The following is an 8,155-nucleotide window of genomic DNA, read 5'->3' on the forward strand; positions in this document are numbered from 1 at the left end:
TTTCCCTTTTTACCCTGGCTGCCAGCATGCTCAGACCTGTTCTTATCTCAATTGCAGTAAATCACTGGCTTAGACTAAGTGTCCTGCCAGAATAACCACTCCTGTTTCATCACCATAATTACTTAACTCTTGTCCCTTTGTTTGTGCACCACCATTCTTGTCTGAAAGTAGGCAGAGTGTAATTAATAAGTAAAATAGGTGCAACCATGAGTTGAACCTACAATGAGGAAGAAAATAAGTGCTTACTGTAGTGGTTATAGATTGCTTTTTCATCCCCAAACTGACCTTCAGGTATTCCTACCTGTCACAGGTCAGGGTCTGCCAGAGCTGGGAATGACTCCTGTTGGTGCCAAGAGGAAAATGTTGCTCGAAGTCTCTGGTGACTATAACTGCTCGTACTCACATTTAAAAACCTGATTAACCTCTGCCAGTGGTCGCAGCCATTGGGGCTGCTTCTACTCATTAATCACTTACTACCTACGCTGGCACTTCAGTAGTTTTAGAGTGTTTTCCCGATAAGAGCATGACAAACACAGAGAATGTCCCCACTCTTTTATCAGACCTTGTCTGAAAACCTCCTGTGATGATGTCATTTGGTAAAACAGATCTCTTTAGGAAGATTTAACTAAAATTTCCCTTTGTAGAACACAAGGCTGGGGGAGCAGCTGAATGCTCTTTTTTGGTGGTTGTGTTAAGCAGTGACCCTTGGGTTCATGAATAATGATTCTGGGTTGGCTCTCATGTTGCAAGCGCTTGCATTTTTGTTAACTGAGGTCATTGTTTCAGGTGAAAAGAATGCTCCGGGGTCTAGCTGGAACCTGGCAGTATTACTTGTATTCATGCTTTCCATCTTTTCCCAAAGTTTTTACAGAATTTGTGATTTGCAGAGGGGTGTAGGATGATGAAAATAGTAGCAGAGTGAAGGAAAATGATGTCTGTCTTGCAAACCACCTTCTGTGTGCATCGGTTTCATATTATATGTATTGCAACATGCTCTAGAGATATTTCCTGGGTACCTGCCATTTGAGGGGAGTTGAGCCAGATGGAGTCCAGAATCAGCAAATATATACGTCACAAAGGTGATTAGAAAAGTATGAGGAAGAAATTTGTTCACTTATTCAGTCAACAAATATGAAGAGCGAGCCTGCATTATGTGAGTCCTTGGGTGAGTTTCCAAACCTCTTTTGGTTTGGTTTCTTCCTCTGAGGTTCCCTTCTCTTGCACCTGTCCTCCTACACAGTGTGTCTGCAGGTGTAATGACAATAGGCTATAGTTTTAACAGTGTATGTTGTTAGCAGGGGCCTCCCTTGTTTTTTACTTTTTTGCTATTTCTGGCAATAGGATAGTTTTTCAACTTGTTTACCCTAAAGCTAAGCCTCAGAGGACTATTTCTAGGACTAAATTAACTTTACATATTTTTGCATTCTTTAAATAATTTGAGAAAATATTTATACTACCTTTTGATTAACTCACATAGTCACCACACCGTGTTGTTAAAATATGCCATGTGCCAGCACATTCACACCAGAGAGGTGTGTGCTCCAGAGCTCCCTGATCTGTCACTTGAGAGTCACGGACTGTCGGTAACAGTGAGAGGGAAATGACACCCTTTCTCTGTGCGCCATCCCAGTTCCAAGCTCTGTAAGCCTTCCAGCAGCAGCAGGTTTCTCCAAACACTTCCATAGGTTCCAAAGGCGTCATTCGGGTCTTTATGCGGAACACATTTGTGATGTAGCCCATGTGGGTTTGTGGGAGTATGGTGGGAAACAGCAGGGATTTGGATCTTCTTTCAATTTATTTTATTTTATTTATTTTTTAATCCTCACTCGAGGACACGCCTATTGATTTTAGACAGAGGGTAAGGGAAGGAGAGAGAGGGAGAGAAACATTGATGTGAAACATGGATCAGTTGCCTCTCATAAGGGTCCTGACTAGGGGACCCAAGTTACAACCCAGGTCATGTATCCTGATCAGGGATTCAACTCCCAGCCTTTCAGTTTATGGGACAAGGCTCCAACCAACTGAGCCACACTGGCCAGGGCACTGAATGTCCTTTCTTAAAAGATATTTTCTGCAGTCATCATCTTCACCCAGCTTCCATTGAGGGTATATACTCCTTCTGTAGGTGGCCTTCCTCAGTGGGGTTCACAGGTCCTTCTTGCTTTTAAAGGGGATTAGAGACTTTTTAAAAAAGATTTCATTTATTTATTTCTAGAGAAAGGGGAAGGGAGGGAGAAAGGGAAAGAAACATCAATGTGTGGTTGCCCCTCGCACGCTCCCACCTAGGGACATGGTCCATAACCCAGGCAAGTGCCCCAACTGGGAACCAAACCAGTGACCCTTTGGTTCACAGGCGTGCGCTCATTCCACTGAGCCACACCATGCAGGGTGGATTAGAGACTTTGGGTGAGATGCCTTATGAATGCTCTACACAACAGGAAGTATTTAATTATTTTAAGAATGACTTCACCTTACTTTGTTGAATACATTTATTTCAACATGGTAAATTATTTTTTCTGCAAGTAATAAGTTTTTATTGTGAAATCCTTCATCAAAAACTTCTTTTCCCAGTTCTGCTCATCTGATAACAAATGCATCCATTTATAGAACATTCCATTTCCAGATAGATGCAGGATAGCTGGGAAGCCTGGATTTACATTTGACTTTTCATTACATAGTTTGGTTAGATACAGAGATGGCTAAAAATTCCTTTAAAAGGTTTTGTAGGATTTTAACTTGTAATTAGAGTTCTTTCCATGTAGGGTTTTGTCCTGTTTTTAATCTTGGGCCAGCACACATTTTAGTATTGTAGGAAGAGATGAGATTTATCTCTAGTAGACATGAATCAGAGAAAATATTCATTTTTTTCAAATCCATGACTTTTTTAATTATTTTAATTTCTCTCAGCGTACTTTAGTAAATGGATAACAATGTGTACAGGGACTAAGTGAGAGGAAGTTTAGCATCCTGTTGATGGGCTTCCCACCAGACCGCAGGTAGACCTAGCCTCCCTGGCCTAGTCTCTTAGGCCTGTGACTGTTCAGATCTGCAACAAGATCCTGAGAGCTGCCGGGATTGTGTGAACCTTGGAATTTCAAAGAAAAAGTTGGTATTTTCCCAAACTATCCCTTAGGCATACTGAAAAAAATCAGGAGGAAGTTTGCTTTATAATTAAAATAAAACAACTAAAACTGGTCCCTTCACTAGCACTTGATCCTTGATAATCTCTCTAGAAGATTATCTCAGTGCTTCACATTTGGATATATCTTAGAAATTACATCTTTAGGGAATGACCATGTTCCTTCATGATCATTTTATTCTCTCAAAAACCTAGTTGATAGGACTTCTCAGGATCAAGTTTTCAGTGTCTATTAAAATTTGTCTTCCAAGGTCCTATGTCTTCATGTACTCAGTTAGGCATGCTCTGTGTGGTGGGGAGAATAGCGTGTGGCCCCATTCATTCTGTTCTTTCTCTATGGGCATGTCCTAACTCATGGGTCATTTTCCCATGAGGAAATGGAGGCCAAAGGAGGTCTTTTAACTTAAGGTGACAAAACTTTCCCAGGCTGTGTACTTGAGAGGACTTAACTTATTTTTAGCTGTCCAAAATTACCTTTGAATATATTAAATTCCATCTTGATTTCTGATTTGTTTTTTTTAAAACAAGATACATGGTTCAACTTTTGATAGGATGTCACTGCTGCTGTCTCTCTGAGGGAAACTGAACAGTAGCCAACTGTAAGCATGCCTGCAGGTGTCTCCTGCTTGTCAAGGTATCTCCTTGCTTTTTAAAGATTTTTAGCTGTATTTTTTTATTTAAAAAAAATGATATGTAAACTAAGAAGTAAAGCAATTTTACCTAGCATACATGAAACTACCCATTTCTCAGATGCTTCCACTGGTATTCTCTGTGCAGTAGATGGGTCACTATACCTCAGGTCAAGGCCCCTTGCTTAGAAGGCTGGGCTATAGCTTGTCACTCAACAGCTATGTGACAACTTACTCTGGGTATTTTTTATCCCCATTAGAGGATATGATCGTTGACTTTATTATTTTCAAGCCTTTTTAATTATATTTTATTGATTATGCTAGCGCAGTTGTCCCAATTTTACCCCTTAGCTCCCCTCCACCCAGCACCTCCCCTCCCTCAGGCAACCCCACACCATGGTTCACGTCCTTGGGCCATGTATGTATGTTCTTTGGCTATGCCATCGCCTATACTGTACATTACATCTGCATGGCTATTCTGTAACTACCATAGTTGTATTTCTTAATCCCCTCACATCTTCACCCACTCCCACACATCCCCCTCCCATCTGGCAACCATCAAAGTAAATGCTCTTCATATCCATGATTCTGTCTCTATACTTCTTGCTTGCTTAGTTTGTTTTTTAGGTTCATTTGTCAATAGATATGTATTTATTGCCATTTTGTTGTTCATAGTTCTGATCTTTTTCTTAAATAAGCCCCTTTAACATTTCCTATAAGAATGGTTTAGTGATGATGAGCTCCTTTAGTTTTTTCTTGTCTGGGAAGCTCTTTATTTGCCCTTCAGTTCTAAATGATAGCTTTGTTGGGCAGGTCAATCTTGACTGTAGGTCCCTGCTTTTCATAACTTTAAATACTTCTTGCCAATCCCTTTTATTCTTTTGAGAAATCAGCTGACAGTCTTATGGGAACTCCCCTGTAGGTAACTCACTTCTTTTCTCTTGCTGCTATTAAGATGCTCTCTTTATCATTAACCTTTGGCACTTTAATTGTCTTGGGGTGGGCCTCTTAACATCCATCTTGTTTGGGACTCTCTGTGCTTCTCGGACTTGCATGTCTATTTGCTTCATCAACTCAGGGAAGTTTTCTTTCATTATTTTTTCAAATAGATTTCCAATTTCTTGCTCTTTTTCTTCTCCTTCTGGCACTGCTATGATGGAAAGTTGGACCTCTTGAAGTTGTCCTAGAGGCTGCTTATCCTATCCTCACTGTTTTTGGATTCTTATTTCTTCTTGTTTTCTGATTGGTTGTTTTTTGCTTCCTTATGTTCCAAATCATTGAGTTGATTCTCAGCTTCATCCACTCTATGGCCTTTTCCCTGTAAGGTGTTCTTTTTTTCCCCAATATTTTGGATCTTTATTGAGACCTAACTGACAAGTAAAATTATAAGATATTTAATGTGTACAAGGTGAGTTGATACATGTACACTTAGTGAAAGGATACCCCTCCCCCCACAATCTAATAACACATCTACCACCACACATATGTACCCCTTTTTGGTGAGAACATTTAAGTTCTATTCTCTTAACAAATTTTAATTATATAATAACAGTGTGATTAACTATGTATAGTCACTATGTTATATATTGATCCTCAGACCTTATTCATCTTGCAGCTGAGATTTCTTTTCCAACCTCCCCCCATTTCCCCCAATCTGTAGCCCCTGGCAACCACTTTTCTTTCATGTCTTTTTTTAATTGTTGTTCATGTACAGTTGTCTCCATTTTCCCACCACCATTTTCCCCCACGTACCCACCCCCAATTCCCACCCTCACCCCTTCCCCCCTTCAGCTTTGTCCTTGGGTCCTTTATACATTTTTCTTGATGAAACTTCCCCTTCATTTCAATTAGTATATCATTCATTTCTGACTGGATCTTTTTTGTCCTGCTGAGTTCCTCACTACATTTCTTGAGCACCCTGTTAACCAGTGTTTTGAAGTCTGCATCTGATAGATTACTTATCTCCATTTCATTTAGCTCTTTTTCTGGAGTTTTGGCCTATTCTTTCACTTCGGACATGTTTCTTTGTCTCTTCATTTTGGCAGCCTCCCTGTGTTTGTTTCTATGTATTAGGTAGAGCTGCTATGACTCCCTATCTTAGTAATGTGGCCTAATATAGTAGGCATCCTGTAGGGTCCAGTGACACGGCCTCCCCTATCACCCAAGCTGGGTACTTCAAGGTGCACCCCTCATGTGGGCTGAGTATAACCTCCTCTTGTAGTTGAGACTTGGCTGCTATTGGAAGACCAATGGGAGGGATTTACCTAGGCCAGTCAGTTGCAAGGATTGCCTGTGGCCATGGACCACCAATCTCTGCCCTGCATTGAGGATCAGCTGTGCAGAGGCAAGGTGGTGGTATTCTGATGAGGTCTGCAGCTGTCCACTGGGTATGCAGACCCTGGGGTTTCTTGAGTGGTGCAGGCCAAGGTCAGCCCCCCCACCTGTATTTTGCCTGGGGCCAGGCTGCCTGAGGTATAAGGCAATCTGAGATGACTGCTACTTGTGCTGGGCTTGGATATTCCCAGGCAAAGCCAAGCTGTGAATCTAAGCCAGGTGCTGCTAGTGCTGTGCCTGGGGCCTCTTAGCAAGAGGTACAGGGGCTGGGGTCTCACTGAGGCCAACTGTTGCTTGTTTGAAAGGATTTAGGAAGTTGTGAAGCATGAACCAAGACCAGCCATATATATGGAAAAGCCACTGTTAACAGCTGTGAGTTGGGTGAGAGGGAGCCTCAGGGGTCTCCCAGGCAGAGCAAACAGTGTTAGCCACGTTGATGGAGTCTCAGATATGGCACCAGCCTACTGGCTTTGTAGCTGTGTTGGGGAGGGTTCAGAAAATGGCCAATGGCCTCCGCCCACCTTTCCATCTGGGAGAAAGCTGTCTTACAGCTCTTGCCTTAATATCGGATACTTCTGTTCCTCCCTGTATGCCACTGGTGCCTTTTAAGCTGCTACCCTGGTGCTGCTGCTCAGAGGAAGTGAGTCTGAGTAAGTTCCTGTGTGTGTTCTTTAAGAGGAACTGCTTGGGACTCCAAGAGTTTCTTCCATTGACTCAATCCCTGCTGGTTTTTGCAGACAGAAGTTATGGGAACTTATCTTCCTGGCACTGGAATGCTTGGTTAGGGGTCCAGGTGTGAGGCTGGCACTCCTCACTGCTGAGACATACCTCCCAAAATTTTATCCACCACATGTGTGTGAGGGACTGTCTGTTCTATCTCCACCCACCCTACCAATCTGGATGGATGTGGTTTCTTTAATTCCACAGTTGTCAGAGTTCCACTCAACTTGATTTCTGATGGTTCTGAGTGATGGTTGTTCTATAATTTAGTTGTAATTTTGATGTGGTTGTACAAGGATGCAACCTATGTCTACCTATTCTGACATCTTGGCTGGAAGTCTCCATATATGTTCTTTATTCTAGGTTTTATGTGTGCTTATGGAAGAAAATCCATACTTACAGAATTGTACATACAGGCAAGTCTAACTTCCTCATTCAGCTTCAATCCTGTGTCCCTGCAAGTAGCCACTGTCATGGTTTTATATATGTGTGTCCATTAGGACACATGCAAAGGCAACCATGTATATTTTTCTAAAGGTGGACAGAAAGTGGAAGGCTGGGCAACATCAATGGAGTAGGTCTATGCTTAGGCTTTCTCTTTCTTCTTCTAGCTACCAATGCAAAGACAAAAACCACTAACCACAAACCACATTATACTAGAGGGGCAACACTGCATTTAAATTAATTGATTGATTTGCAATGAAATGTATTTGAGATATGACATTACATTAGTTTTAGGAGTGTAATATATTGATTCAATATTTGTATATACACAAAATGATCACCACAATAAGTCCAGTGCACATTTGTCACCACACAGTTACATAATTTTTTCTTGTAATTAGAACTTTTTAAATTTTTCAACTTCACTTTACATTAAATACTATTTTCTATTAGTTTCAGGTATATGGTATAGTAGCTAGACAATCATATACTTCACAAAGTGTTCCCCTTGATATTTTCAGTACCCTCCTGACACCATACATAGCTATTACAGTATTATTGAATATATTCCCTATGCTGTACTTTACATTCTAATGAATACTTTATAACTATGAATTTGTACTTCTTAATCCCTTCACCTTTTCCAACCAGCGTTGCCCCAAACACCCTTCCTTCTGGCAACCATTAGTTTATTCTCTGCTTCAATTCTGTCTACTTATTTTGTTCATTAGATTCTCCATATAAGTGAAATCATATGGTATTTGTCTTTCTCTGATTGACTTATTTCACTGAGCACAATACCCTCTGTGTCCATCCATACTGTCACAAAAGGTAATATTTCATTCTTTTTAATGAATGAAGCCTCTGGGATGACTTCAAGCATTCCAAC

This window comes from Phyllostomus discolor, chromosome 8, assembly GCF_004126475.2.
Source record: "Phyllostomus discolor isolate MPI-MPIP mPhyDis1 chromosome 8, mPhyDis1.pri.v3, whole genome shotgun sequence".
Classification (NCBI taxonomy): domain Eukaryota; kingdom Metazoa; phylum Chordata; class Mammalia; order Chiroptera; family Phyllostomidae; genus Phyllostomus; species Phyllostomus discolor.